At 25.9% G+C, this 16,235-nt stretch overlaps 2 long non-coding RNA genes across 2 annotated transcripts in view; one reads left to right on the top strand and one right to left on the bottom strand.

Moving 5' to 3' along the window:
• Nucleotides 1-16,235, top strand: part of LOC107457176 (uncharacterized) — a 272,758-nt gene that overhangs the window by 117,910 nt on the left and 138,613 nt on the right. The window contains exon 3 of the long non-coding RNA XR_001585806.3: nucleotides 13,586-13,653. This is a non-coding gene — a long non-coding RNA (uncharacterized lncRNA). The remainder of the gene's footprint in view (nucleotides 1-13,585; nucleotides 13,654-16,235) is intronic.
• Nucleotides 1-16,235, bottom strand: part of LOC107457182 (uncharacterized) — a 42,133-nt gene that overhangs the window by 20,745 nt on the left and 5,153 nt on the right. The gene's annotated exons all lie outside the window — the stretch shown is intronic.

Genomic DNA, 16,235 nt, shown 5'->3' with positions numbered 1-16,235 from the left:
CAGTTTGTTTTCAGGGAAAAAACCGATTTTAAACTCAATTTTACTCCAAATATTAGCAATTTGGAGACTTAATTTCAGATAATGGGATAACTCAATCAAATTGTTATTGTTTAAATTAGTTGGCTTTTTGGATAGCGTGATTATTTTAATTTATTGATATTTCTCACAAATTCTTAGTTGTTACACGATGACACAGTAGTAAAAAAATTGAGTTTCAACAGAAATAGAACTAAACGCAAGTTATACACTAAATTATTTTATTTAATTTTAAAAATTGATTTTATATAGAAATTCTGAGCAATTTACAATGAAATTTAAATCAATATAAAAGACGTTTATACTTCTATAAGCTCAAATAAGAAAATACACTATCCAAAAACATGCAATACATTTGAGAAAGGTGCGAACACAAAAAATAAACAACCAAAAAAAGTCAAGAATTTTCCATCTTATAAAAACAGCATTACATATGCAAACCAAGAGTCCATATTTATCTTGAGTTCCTATTCCTTTTCCTGGAGTAAGGAAAAAGAGGTAAATTTTCCCAAGCCCTGAAGCACTTTACTCGTTCTAGAATTGAGTAACAGCAATGGTTCCTATTTCTTTATATCATTTTGGCTGGTAGCTTTTGTGATTTCTGTAAGATTGCGAGTGCCGATCTGTCTACAAGTGTGTATACAAGTAAATCTTCCATTTTTCTATTTTTAGTTTTCCTTTTTTTGGAAATTGGTGTTTTGATTGGTCGGTTAAGGATGCTTGTTTTGCTATTCAGTGCAAAAATTTTTATTAGTGATAACAGTTTTCTTCATAATATTTGTTAGAGAGTTTGCAATTACATTAAGCACTTAAGAATTTATTTTAGATGTATTTTAAAGTTTTACATGCACATAGATTATTAGCAGTTGGTGTTTATAGAATATTTTATTGTTACTTTAAACAAAAACAAAAATTGGAGTAAGACATATTTTTCTTAATATGCCTTATGTGTTGTTTAGATAAATCTGAAACTATTTATGGGCGTAAATAAATAATTTGAAATTAATTTTTTATAGAAAAAATGGAACACTCAAAATTATAAAATAGGAGTGATCAGAAGACCTTTTTTTCTTTTTTATATCATTTTATAATTTTAAAAGGCTGTTTTTGTAATTCTTGTAGATTGTGAGTTCATTCCACTTGCAAAGAATTTACGGAGGTAAATCTTCTATTTTTATTTATTTATTTATATATTTATTTTTTTGGAAATAGGTGTTGTTAATTGGTTGGTAAAGGATGCTTGTTTTGTTGTTCAGTGCAAAACTCTTTTGTTAATAAAACCACTAATTCCAATAATATTTGTTAAAGATAAGCCAATGATAGTAAACTTTAAACAATTTAGTCGAATTTTTAGCATTCAGATAGAATATTCTAAGCTAGAAACTTATACTTATGGAAATTTTTCATTTAAATTTGATCAAAATATGCTTCACTTTTATGCGTTGTTTGGCTATTTTTTGATATTTTTTATTTTATCACTGACATAACTTTCATAAGGGAAATATTTATTCTTAATACTTGTATTTAAATGATAATAAATCCGTAAATGATAGAGTTTAAATAAAATTTATTTATTTTTTATGATGTTAAATGTTATCATAAAAATGGAAGATTTATAAAAATAGAAGATAAATTTATTCATTCATTTTTAGCATTTTTAATCATATTTAATGTATTCATTTTTATTCATCTTAAATCATGCAGCTGATTAGTATGTGTATAATACGTGAAAAGTTATACGTAATTACATTAGATTTTTGCGAATTCTTTTAATTTTTTTAAGACTTTTTATTTCATTTTATATTGTGTTTTTTCCTGCTTTACTTAAGATTTCAATGATTCAAGATAAAATTTCAAATTATTCTAATCTTGTTGTCTAATATTAATATCAATTTTCCAAATAAAATGATTCAAACAATTTTATACAGTTTCATTTTCTTTTAAACATTTCATTTCATTTTTGCAAATGCATTAGTTAAATAAAAGCATATATTTTCATTATTGTTTTCAGTGCTTCTGCAAATTTTGATATAATGTAAACTGTTTAACTGAGCTTTAATTTAGTTAATTCAAATAATTCAAACATAGAAAAAAAGTACTTTTTGCTTAGTATTACAGCTTTAGTGATTATGATTTATTAGAGTTTTAGTGATTATGATTGGCGAATATGTAATATTCATCTCCATGGTTAAATAAGTATTTTTTTAAATATGGATTTAACTTTTTTCTTAACTTTTATTTAACCAAGATGTTACTTTCATAATAAGCAAATAAACAGTAAAAAAATACCCCATTTGCAGACTTCTCTGATATTAATATTAATAAATAAATGATTATTAAAAGTCAGTCAACATACATTTTTTAAATAAAATATTAAATGCTCTTTTCCTTTAAGAATCCAAAATGTTTTATTCGTCCATATTAAACATATCTCAAAAACAATAGCCCGCTTACCTGACTGAATATTAAAAATTCTAAAGGAAAGACACCTGTTCAGGTAAGAACTTCTGGCGCCATCTACCGATTAATCAGTTAAAAACCTTTTCGAGGCAGATATTAATGATGGGGAACATTGAGTATTAAAAAGAAATAAGAATTTTTTTAGTCTTGAAATTATTTTCAGTGCATGGCGCTGAAATAAATAGTTCTTGGCCTATACTTAAGAAGCATTTCTCTACAGCTTTTTTTTAAAATTTTTGCTTTTAAATAAGAATAAAAATTCAATTCTTTTATATGAAGATGTTTTTTAATTAATTACAATGTTTGTTTGTAATGTTGTACAGATGTTTTTTAATTGTTATAATTAATTTTATTTTTATTTTTACCATTTTGGTTTACGTGAATTATACTAAAATTATATTTTAATTTAATTATGTTCTTCTAATTTATAGATTAGACATAAATTTTTAAACGAATATTTTTATTTATTTATTGTGATGATTTTGACTGAATAATTGTTTTTGATATTAACGAGATTTTCCTGAGAAAAAACCTTTGATGCTTGTTATGCTTGGTGTTGATGCTTTTTCTTCATCGTTTTGTGGGTTTTAGACAATCATTAGACATATTAGCCAGGAGGGGGAACGGCTGCACATGGAAAAATAAAGCTTGTTTGCGAAAATAGGGTTTTAATTAATTTAACGTATTCCTTTTTGCTTTATTTTAATATTAACTCATCTTATTTATATAAATTTTAAGTATGTTCACAGTTTTTATTTTGAAGTCCACAGTAGTCTACTTAAATCAGTGCAATTGTCTTCACGTTTACAAATGAAGTGATGATAAAATACTTTGGGTACCATTTCCCATTTGAAATTGTTATTTTCGTAAAAATAAAATCTATGATTACTTTGATTGTGATACTAACTATGATATTAATTATGATTGTTTCAATGTATTATTCAATTCTTCTCGATTTTGGGTTTTAAAATTGATAAATCTCTCAACAAACTAAACATTTAGCATCTTTTAGAGGTCAAGAGCACAAAAATGTAAAACATATAGGAATCTGCTGTTTTATTTTTATTTATTTTTTCTTCTTTTAAATATTGCCATTAATTCTCGTTAAAGCGGTGTTCATTTCTGAATTAGTTCGTTCTGAAATCATATTCTAAAATGAGTTTATTTCTGAAATTAAATATACATCAAAAATGAAAATTCTATAAAATTTGAAATGTTTTTTTTTTTTTTTTTTGCAGTTATTTTTGTTTTTGAAAACTAAAAAATATGTGTTTTTTTTAAATTAAAAATCAAATATTTTGTTTTAATTTTAAAATTTTTCTTAATGCAATAGGAGAGAATACTAAAGAATATATAAATTAAAAAAATGTTCATATGTTTAAAGCATATTATTTTTAATTATGTAATTTTTTTTAATTATGTAATTTTTTTTAATTTGTGAATAAGTTTAAAAATTTTAAATATCTTGAAATTGTTTTTTATTTTATTTTATTTATTTATTTTTTTGCTTTTGGATTTAAAAGACTTCAGAGTTAATATTTGCGAACAATTTTTATCTGCATATCAACAAAATATAAAATTCGCAAAAATTTTTTAATTTTTTAAAATGATTTAAAAGCATTTTTAAACTAAAAAATTAGACAATTTCTAACAGAATGTTCCAAAAATGTTTCAAAAGTGTTTTCTGAATCTTCTAGAAAGATTAATTTATTTTTGAAAAAACTAAGAATGTTTGTCATTTAATTTTTATGATGTTATTTAATTTTTTAAAAAATTTTTTTTTTCTTTATTGAAAAAAATCGAAGCAAGATTATCAGAAAATATACATTCCGTAAACAAAGATTTTTATCATGCATTAATATTTTGAAAGAAACATAACGTCTTTAAATAAATTGACAATTATCAATTTCAAAATAAAGAATTCATAAATAAATATTAAAAAAAAACAATAATCATATTTGACAATTTTTATTCAAAAAAATATATACTTTGACATCACTTTGTTTCACATTCTATAAAAACCTATTTCCAGATTTTTATTTATAGTATTTTATTTCCAAATATTGCGACACATTTGACCACCTGCATTTGACAATCTATCGTTATCACCTCAATATGGATTTGGAAAGTACACTCATAATAACAAATTTTATCGTATTAAGTCGAACATTCGGAGCATTTTTACTGAATGCACTAAAATAACTTCAAATCTACTTTATATACAGTTCCTGATGTTTGAATGAAAACATTTCGGAACCTTTTTACGAACGGAAAGTGCGAAGCTTATAAATTTTTAATATCCTTTTCCAAACGCCCTGCATTGTTTTTGACAAAACGCTTTATACTTTTTGTATCCAAAGGCGAACAATAATAAAATTTAATGTACATATTTTCGGCAGGTTACTGAAGATTATGAAATCTTCATGTTTTATACAGCTTTTGGTACTGGCGCTGACTTATGGCAGTACTTTCCGACAGTTGCCAAGATCAGTAACTGCTTTCTCCAAAATAGACCTATGGGAATAAGTTGAAAGAGACTTATGTTTGGAATTTGTGGTGGACTAGATCAAATGCTTTAACACTCAGTTTTTTTTATACAGAAAGTTGAAATAGTTTTCACAGAAAAAACTAAATGTAAGCTTTTGCGGTGAATTTTTAAAGCACATTCTGGAAAAGTGTCACATACGTTAATACAATTTAAAGGTAATTTATGCGTAAAAATAACAACAATTAATTTATTATATTTCTTACTCATAAATTACTAAACATAAGTTATATTTCTAATCATAATGTACTTACTCATGATAGTCTAATTTATTTCATGAGTTATAATTTAAAAAAATAATGGCAACCAGCAAAAAAATTCACATAAACAAATACACATAATTTTTAACAGAATTTATATTGCTTATTTGCAATGCTTATTCATAATGGGCTTGCGTTTTTGTTTCAATTTTATACGTATAAAAATTTAAGTAATATTGTGAATAAAACGAACTGACTAAATAACATTCAATAAAAAGTTTATAACAAACATATTGCTTTTAAAAAAAATAGATGACCATAATGCAATTTTGAAAAAAAAAATTAAACATGTTTAACTATAATACCATTTAAATTTTTCGAAGCCTTAATGCAATACTAAGTTGAACAATACTATCAGATTTCGTCAATTTGATGATACTCTAATATGCTCCGATTTAGACAGAAACAAGATTTAACAAAACATCTCAGACATGTTTTAACAAAGTTGTTCAGTATACGGTTAAGGTACCGTTGTTTTGGATATGGATACAATAATATCATTTAAATTTGCTGCAACTTTAATGTTACGCTAAGTTGAACTATACTGTCGGGTTTCTTGAAATTTATAATATGATATTAGGCTTCAATTTAAACCGAAACAAGATTCAATTTAACATCTCAGTCTGGTTTTAAAAGTTCTGCACCGTATTTTGGTTTAAAATAGCAATAATTTTGTTTAAGATACCTACCGTATTATCATTCAAATTTGTCAATTTGAAAAGAAGCAAGATTAAGATTTAATTAACTAAGATTCAACTAATTAAGATTAATTACAAAATTTAGATTCAATTAATTAATTAAATTAAATTAAATGTCGGTCAGATTTAAAAAAAATTTGCACTTTGTTTTAATTTAAAATACCGATATTTTGGTTCAACTTTGAACCTTAATTTCTGAAAGTGTGTGGTCATGCTTCTGGCATGCATCGGTACTTGGGAGTCAAATTATAGACACTTAGAAAAATGAACAAACACGTTCTTAGTCAAAATTCGGCAAGATATTATTTATTTTGATTGTTGATATTGATTTGATTTATCATTCTTTTTTATTTTGCATTTCTTTATTTCGCAAATGATATATAGAATACTGCACAAATGTGTTATTTTTCTGTGATAATTATAGTTCCTTTGTAGTTATCAGCAATATCATATTAAAATTTTGTACCAATAAGAAGTTTAAAAAAGGAATGTCTAATAATACTGTCTAGTCACCTAAAAATATCTAATATATTGTTAAAAATTCAAGCAGTTACATGAGCTACTGAGATTGAGTATTATCAGATATCTTTATATTTTTTTCAATTAAAAATCTTAAAAGTTCAAATAAAGCAAATAATATCTGATATTGACAAGGCAAAATAAATAAATAAATAAAATTAAAAAAAAATAAAAAAAATAAAAAAAGTACATTCAGTTGAAGCTTCTGTTTTTTTTACTTTGTTTTGTTCTGCTTTTACTACTTTTTTTATCTACAGATAATCCTAATGAATAATTTTAAGTCTTGAATGTAAATGCTAGTAAATAATTACCATTAAAAACTCTAAATACGAAACGAAAATTCCCGATTTAAATATTTTATACGTATTCAATATTTGCTACTATTTTCAATTTATTTCCTTTTTAGTGAAGAAAGAGTTTAGAGTTTGAAACATTTTGACCATTTGAAAGGTTAATTAAGGACATTAAAACGCCTTTAATAATTTTTTCTTTTGTCCACTCATTGTAATTCGAAACTCAACTTTTAATATTGGGTATTAAATATACTGAAATTAGTTTACTAATAATTATCATCAAATCTTTATTCAAACAGTTAAAAACTCTTAGAAATTTTCTAAACATATTAAAGCGAACGAAATCAAGAGCCTCCGTTTTAGACTATCACATATTTATTTTTAAAAGCAGCGTTATAAGCGTTTGCAACGTGTTTTTTTAAGCACTTTAATCTATACCATCAAATCAGAAAATATTTTATATTTATAAATAGTAACCAATAATCTTTTAAAAATATTAATTTTTAATTATTTTTAAACCTTTTGCCATTTATGAAATCTATTACAGATAAAGAAGGCTATAAGCTGCTCATTTGAGATACTCCTGCAAATTAAAATGAAATACAATTAAAGAAAACTCTTTTGCTTATTGACATTGAAATAACAGTTTTTCTTAGAGCATTTCAAGATGCAATTCACTCAATCGGATTTAGCCAGGGCAGAGAATTGCAGCTGTGATACCCGAAGTGAAGGGTTAATTAACGTTCCCTCCTGAATTTCTCATGAGACACGTGATATTGTACCTTGACAGCAGTTGCCAACACTATGAAATTCAGATACAATTCCCCACTACATATATATATATATATANATATAAATATATATATACATATATATATATATATACATACATATATATATTTGATATTGAACTTTTATGGGGGAAATTCAAACGATTTGAAAATGTTTTGTTTGTACTTTATTACTATTTTTCCTAATATTGAAATATTCCAGTTTTAATTTAGGACTATCATTCATTGCTCAACTCCGTAACCATGTAATTTTTAAGCCAAGCCAGAAAATTAGGGGATTAGTAGATCAAACTGTATGTTAGGATTTTTACAGCTTGTCAATATTTTTACGCTTCATCCACATGGAGAAAATAAAATCTTTGAAAATAATAGCACTGTATGGAGATGAAGTTTCTTGTAAAAAGGAAAAAACTATACTTCTGTTTAATAGAACTTGTTAACTTCTTTCGTTTGTTCTGTAATGGTTTACTGGAAATTCTGGTTTTAAAAATTATAGTTCTTATTGACGCACATTCAGTAATAAATACTAAGCTGTGAAGCAAATTTAACCATATAAATGGTTTTACTTCATACTCTTATGTTTCAGGATGTCAGGATGTTAATTTAATGAAAATTACCACACTCATTAAATTTAATCACATATTATAAAGCTGTATTTTATTGTTAATATTACCAAAATTATTAGCAATTCTCTTTAGTAAAAATTACCGAGGCTTTTGGTGTTTCCATAGAGCCCAAAACATGGTAAAGTTTACCATATTCTGGTCATTTTGAATATTTTTTTCCTTAATGCAGCGAAATGTGAGATTGCATTGTGAGATTGAAATTATTATTATTTTTTTCATGATTTCAGTGTTTCTGAAATATGCTCAGTTGTAAAGTTAAAATTAACAAATAAGCTTTTTTATATTGGTTGTCTTCCTTTCCCACTAAAATATTTCAAGTTTTGCTTAAAGAACTAAAACAATTATATCTAAAAAAATATGGCATCCATTTGACAAGAGAAAAATGCAAAATATATATTTTAGATATAATTTAACATAAATAATATATTACATAAAATCTAAAACATTTGTTTATAATCAGAAATTTTAAAACATTTGTATAAAAATCTTACATATTGTATTTAAATCTAAGCTATTTATATCAAAAATATCTAAAATATTTTAATATAACATGTAGTTCTGTCATTTAAATCGTCAGTCATTGAATTTTTTTATGATTTTTACTAAGTGTGAACTAAAAAAAAATTTTGTTCTAGTCTTTTTTAACTTTTAAAATATGTGACAAGTTAAGAGTATTATTTATTGCGTAACTACATTAATAATTTTCATTAACACTTGCTTATCACCACTTCCATGTGTCTGTATATACATGTAAAATATTTTTACTTTTCCAGGTTAGATATGTAACTCTGAACATTGCTTTTACTTTGATTCATAAATAATTTACAATCGCACACGTAGTTTAAGTATGTTTGTACATATATGTTAAAAAATTGTCAGAATTCTGGTGATTATTAGAACAATAATAAAAACAATAATAAAAAAATGTTTTTTAATTTCATAGTTTAGTTTATTTATCATATAAATTCTTATATTATTTGTTTAAACTTAATATTCATAAAATATGTTGCAATATAAATAAAAACTTTCATAATGCTTACCAACATTAATTATCTTATTAGCTGGCACTAATTGATGTAATATTGCTCGCATAATTTCTATATATTTGTATACGTATGTTAAATGTATTAAAGTTTTCGTTGTGACAATTAAAGCTGAGAATATTTTTTTTGAAGATATCGAGAGTTAATGTAGAATGTTTAGTTATCGAATGTTTAATTATCGTATGTTTTGTTGTAGAATGTTTGGTTATCGGGAGTTAAATAAATAACTTTAAATTTTAAAATAGATTTCATTACAAAATTGTAATAAACAGAACGTGGCATATATTTTTCTCTATAACTTTACTTCAAAATTTAATATGTTAAGTTTATTTGTAATGCTTCATGTTAAATTAATATTAAATTTTTTATATTAAAGTATTATGTTAAGTTTTATATTCAGTAAATATGTTAAGCGTTGGTGTTTAAATATGCTAAACTAATATTTTAAGAATTTATGTTAAGTTAATTATGAATCATTTTAGAGCGTTGTACTCTCCAACGTTACCTATAACCTTTCCCTGATAAACTTTCTTACGCAGTTTTTACAATAACTAGACATGCTTTTCCAATATTTCTGGGATTTAAAGAAATAGCATAGGGATAAATGCGTAGAAAGAAAAAAAAGGGGGAGCAAAAAGGGAATTTTTAGGAACCAGTAAGGGAAGCATCCAAAAAGCATCCTTAATCCTCCGATGCGTAACACTTGGAACGGGAGGAGAGGAAAAAGAAGAGGAATATGTTTATCAAAACAAAAGCCCGACCTTTTTAAAATGTATGAATACGGCAACCTTTCGTTCAGATTCGGAATTGTATGAGGTGGACATTTTCATCCCTCCACCCGATCTTTCTCTCGCTCTTCACCAACCACCTCTCACCGCACTAGACGCCACCGTAAAGTTGTAAATGAAGGATGGATAGAAAGAATAAATTCTTATGCCCCCAACACCCCCACATCTTAACTGAGCCTCCCACGAACTGTCAACTTAGTGATGCAGGCTTCTACGTTAAGGTTCCCTAACAAGCCCAGTGTGCTGCTTTAATTTCATTCACTTAACAAGGGAAGCTGGCGGAGGGCTCTGTGATGATCCATATTAACTTGATAATTAGGCCCCCCTACAGGCCCCCTTCTTCTGCTCCCGCTTATCCAGCACAGCCCCCCTTTTGCTGCTTCGCTTAAAAGCGAACTTAGTTTCTCTCCGCCATTGGAGTTGATGGGGGTGGGAGTAGGTGGGAAGCTATTGCAATGCAGATGAAGAGGTAGTTTCCATATAATTACAAACGAATACAAGAAAGTGCGCTTGCCACACTGAGGACTAACGGACAAAACTCTAGAGCAGCTCGACTATCCGCGAGAGGAAGACGTCGAACAAGTCTGCTCTCCTTTTTTGGACTAAAAATTCTAAAAAAATCTTAGCCCCGTCTATTTTTTATCACTTGAAAGTTGTCTTGAGTTTTTTTTCCCGGTGGTTCGATTTCATCTCGTGGAAGAAGCATCAACGTTCTCGATCTTGGCGCTCTATGGTTTCTACGAAAGCAAATTGATTATACAATATGTATATTAATGGATTTAATAATCAAATGAAGTTTGGCCAATTTTATTTTAAGAGAACATTCACAGAATTTGCTGCAATTTTTATCATATGAGACATTTGAGGAATTGGACAATGGTATGGAGAATTACATATGGAAATGTCTGGAGATTACTACCTAATTAGGCCTCTCTGACCATTTTTGCATATTTTTAAATTACGATATAAAACTATAAACTTGCAAGATATTATTTCACTTAGCGTATGAGAAAAAGAAGATGCAAATGGAATTGGATCTTGAATTTGAAGGAAAAAATTTTTGGTCTCCTCTGAAAAATGTGATATTAGTCTGTAATTTTAACAAAATAGTCTAGATTGGTGTACAAAGCTTTCCCAATTTTTTAAGGCTATTCAAATGAGCTACTTCTCTATGCAAATCTAAGCATATAATTGTAGTACGAAACTTAAATCAGGGCCTTTTTAATTCTTATTGCGAGTGCATCTGATATAAAATGACTTCAAAATCCCTCGATAACCTAATAATACTGATGAAAATATAGGCCAGTATCGAATAGGACAAATAATATGACATCAGAGCTGTGATTGACATTCGTTTAAGGATGACTTAGAACATTTTATCTGAATATTTTCTAAAAAAATTTTAATAAATGAGTTTGTAGTTAGTTGAATTGAAATTAATTCAATATAAGATTTAGAAAAAGAGATATTGTTACCCTCATGGTGTTATGCGACTAAAAGAAGCCTTTTTAATAAGACTTTTTCACCATATGATTACATTGTAATGAATCTATTCCTTTTATACTTTTTTTAATAAGTCTGCCACCAATAAGTGATCTAGCTGACAAGAACCATTAGGTACATTATATGGATATGCTCAAAGATGGTATATTTATCAATCTAATTTGTAGAAGCCTTAAGAATGTCAATAGATCCACTGCTGAGTCTAAAACCAAAATCTGTGTCTTATTTCTTACATTTTAGAAGAACTTGCGAAAATAATGATGAAGAATAAGTTTCAATTACTTTCATAAAAAGAAAAAACTTTCCTGAATCAATATATAGGCTTGTTCTACTTTTGAACAATACCATTGTCAAGTTTTGCCTAAGTAGGACTTAAACAATATAGAGATACGCCACAAGAACCAAGTTTGCCAAGTATGTCAAGATAATTTGAACTTAGCAAAACATTTCAGTATTAGAATTTGAGAGATGGTTTTCGTATGCTATTTATAGTTTTTATGCGAGAAAAATATTTTTAATATGAAGACTATTTTGATGTCACTATGTTGGCACTATCTGTTGGAGAACTATGTAGTCAATGAGAAAGTATTACAATTTTTAAAATGTATAAAGTCAGTTTTAACGAGGAATTTAGGATCTAGGAACTATTTAAAGGAAAGGAAATATTTTTCTTAATTTTTTTATGAATGAATTATAAAACCGTAATTTTAAGAAATAAATTTTAAAAGCATTTTACCAACAATTCACTTTCCTATCAATTAAGCCATTCGTCTCATATTTCATAAATTCTGAGAAGCAGGTTGTTAAGAAATTATTTTGCTTGTATCTTCTGCTGAACTCTAAGAAGTTAGAACTATTAGAAAAGCTTTCGAAATGAGTTAAAACGAAAACTCAAGTGTTTGAAAAATTGAACTCACCTTCAAGTGTGTGGAATCTATTGCCATGAGAAATGGAGTTACTTTTACTGCGAAATAAAATTTTTTCGTTATAAACAAATTAATTAACATATTTTTTAGTAGCGCTGCTTTGCAAATATCAAAAAGTATGCAACCAGAAGCAATACATATTCTTAAATAATGACACAAATGCAAAATAATTATGTTTACATTTTATGAGCATAGAAAATAAAGAAAAATAAGATTTCTACAAAAACGTTTCCGAAGAAATTTGTTGATTTACAGGTATCATATAACTTTGTTATTATAAAAATCAACTTCTTAACTATAGATTTTAAAGTTTACTTTTCTGAATCATGAAAAACACTAATTTACTAACATTTAGTGACTAATATTTTTATGTGAAAAAATATATTGCATCTTATTTTATCTATTGTTTATAAATTTTTAATATTGATGTGTTAGAGATGTTATTCAAATTTTATAGTAAAAATTAATTATAGGTTTTAATTCAAAATGATTTTATTCAATTTAAATCTTTTTGAAAAACATCTAAATGATTTAAATTCTCAAAAAATAACAATCGCAATTATTAAAGAAAATTATACTATTTATTAAGTGAAACTTAATTGGATCAAATGTAAACATTCGTTCATTTATTTTAGGTTTGATTAACTTGCATTAAATCATACTCCAATTTTTAGATAAAAATATAGCAAAATATTTTAGAAAATTTAAGTGCGAATTTGCAAGTAAAAGATCAGAAAATGCAGTTTAACATTTTTATAATATTCTGAATGGCAACAACTTCAAATCATAAAGTATTTCGCAATTCTTGAAGGAAATATTAAAAAAGATAATTCTGAATTCTAAAACAATCCTACTCACATGGGATGGTGTTGCCATTCACGTTTAAAATATAAACACTAATTTTTAATTCTATTCTTCTATTTGATTATGATCTATTCTTTTATTTGGTTATTGTTTCATTTTAAGTTAATTTTCAGAGAAATGGAATAGTTGCAGAAAATGAATACCGTTTTAATTGTAAAATAAATTTACTAACAATAAATTAAAGACAATTTAAGAAAAGATTAATTTGAACTAATTTCACTTTTTTGTTTTAGCACACTGAAGTATTGCAAATAAGAGGAAAGAGAAAACTCAACACAGAGTTATTTTTAAGATCCAGATGGTAAGTTCCTTGTTTTATATTGTCACCAAATATTTATTGTTATACTTTTTTATTGAAAGTTTATAATTTAAAACTTTTTCGACAGAGGTAGTTAATATTGTGATAAATATAACATAATAAGAGAAGAGCATTGAAAAAGCATTAATTAATATTTTTTTAGCACTGAAATATGTGACTTTTATGTAAGATCACATCTGCTTTGTTCAAGGAAAGGTTTATTCTAAAATATCGTTTTTTTTCTCTTCTAAAGACATACACTAGAGAAAAATTAGATGTCTGACTTGATTGTGTATAATCTTATGTAGAAAAATTAGATTATAGAAAAATTAGACAAAATATGAAGAAAAAAAATCTAAAGCAAATTTTTTTTGGAAAATTTGAAGCAAATTTGGTTTGGAAAACTACCTTAAATCAGATAGATTGTCACACCTCTCAATATTTATTAATTATTATTTAATGTAAATTTTTTTTAAAAATGAATGTTCAAAATTTTTGTAAACAAACTGAATTTTTGCAGTTTATAGTTAACAGAGTTTATAGTTTGTTTTTATACACATTAGAGTTTGCACTGCTTTTGTTTTTGACAGCTATATGTTTAATTCGATGCATGAAAAAGGAATAATTTAGTTGAGTTAAGTAGTGACACTCGTCAAAATATCATGTAAAAATATGGTGTAAGAAAAGTAATACACAATTTAATATCTTAAATAAAAACACATTTATTTTTTATTGTAAATACTGTAATGTATAATTTTTTTTTCTCTAATTTTACTAAACGAAATATTAGACTATATGTATTATGTGTTTTATGCATTTGCAAAAAATCATTTTTTCTTTTTATTTCTGTGCATAATCTTATATGAAGTACTTTACAATCCCAGGAATAAAGACTAAATTATCAAAAAATTAAGAATAAAAATCATTTTAATAAAACTTGTAAGAAAATATATTTTCATATTGATACAAAATGTATCTTATCCTTGAAAGTCATTTGCTTGTCAATTTTAAATAGAAAAACCAAAATTTTATTTTTTTATTCCGCTTAATTGGTATTAATGGTTTATGGCAAAATATTAACCTTAGATTTCAAAACGTCTGCATACGTGGCGTGGTTTTTAAATGTGACATGGCTCATAAAAATATATCTACATCGATATATGATGGATACATCTAACTATGATTGACTTAAATAAATATTCACTAGCAATTCTTTCTTGAACCTTTAAATATTGCTATACAATCTTTAGATTAGAAAACAAAAAAAAACGCTCATTATTTATTACTTATGGAGGTTACATATTATTAAATGTAAACAAGTATATCCCAGAACACTTTATTCTGCTTTATACTCCTGCTTATATTTAATTCCTGCTTATGCCCCCTGCTTATACCGCCTACACTTTATTCGACTGTATTTTATTGGTACAGGAAACATGGGGCATTTAATATGTGGTTATTTAGAAATTTAAGCAAATGAATATTGATAGCTTTATACTTCAAATGATAACACAAGTAAATTTAACCAAAAAAACGAATAACTCGAATGGTAAAACTCTTTATAGTCTGTTTCAAGAGTAAGACCCTCCTCAACTAAAAAAATCAAATACCAGAATTCAAATATTAAAGCATAATTAGATTTAAATATAAGCATTCAAATACAACAAAGTTGATACATANTATTAAGAACGTTATTTCATATTATAACATCTAAATGGAAAACTACAATAACCGTCACTTAATATTCTGAAGTATTTAAATTTCGTTATTTAAATTCGATTTAAAAACAATTTTATTAATAAAAAAATTACTTATTTTTAAATTTTTTTATTCTTTGTATAATTTGTTTACAATTTCGTTTCAAAAACAAAACTGTCTCGTAAAGTATAATAAAGCGTAAAATAATGATAATCAATACAATTAAATTGCATGTTTTAAGTAAATTACCAATAAATTCAACGGTAACAAAGTATTTTCAATTTCTAATTGCAGAAGTCTGAAACGTATGAAACTTGTATTGTCGATCAGCACAAACATTCAGAGGATACTTATGTACACAAATTAGTTAGAAAGGGGATGGAGTTTTAATTCACGATTCATTTCTGGTAACAAAGGTCATAACATTTGCTCATAGAGGTCAGAAAATTATTGAAACTTTAATTGTCATTAACAGAGCTAATGATAAGTTTTGATAAGTTATATGGCGATAATGCTAAGTTATACGGCGAAAAAAACGATAAGTTTTGCTTAAAGTGGTCAGGAAATTATTAAAATATGTATTTCCATCAGACACGGAGCCCTAGTAGAAATTTGATAAAAATGTAAATCGCAAGCTCAAAAAAGATACAATGTAAACCTTGGAAATATTAGTCACGCTCAATCTTAAAAAGGACTAGATATAAATGCAGAAGCAGGCATTCACACATTTTCTAATTGCATATGTGTTTCTCTTATAAACTTTAATTTTAACCATTTATTATTTTGAACCAAATATTAAATAATAAAAAAATGGAAAAATGGACAGTATATTTATCAATATTTAATAATACCCTGCAAACTTCACCTAAATACAATCCCCGAAATAA

The sequence above is a fragment of the Parasteatoda tepidariorum genome, chromosome 9 (genome assembly GCF_043381705.1).
Source record: "Parasteatoda tepidariorum isolate YZ-2023 chromosome 9, CAS_Ptep_4.0, whole genome shotgun sequence".
NCBI lineage: Eukaryota > Metazoa > Arthropoda > Arachnida > Araneae > Theridiidae > Parasteatoda > Parasteatoda tepidariorum.
The sequence above is the reverse complement of the archived record's forward strand: the minus strand, read 5'-3'. Positions and strand labels throughout refer to the sequence as shown.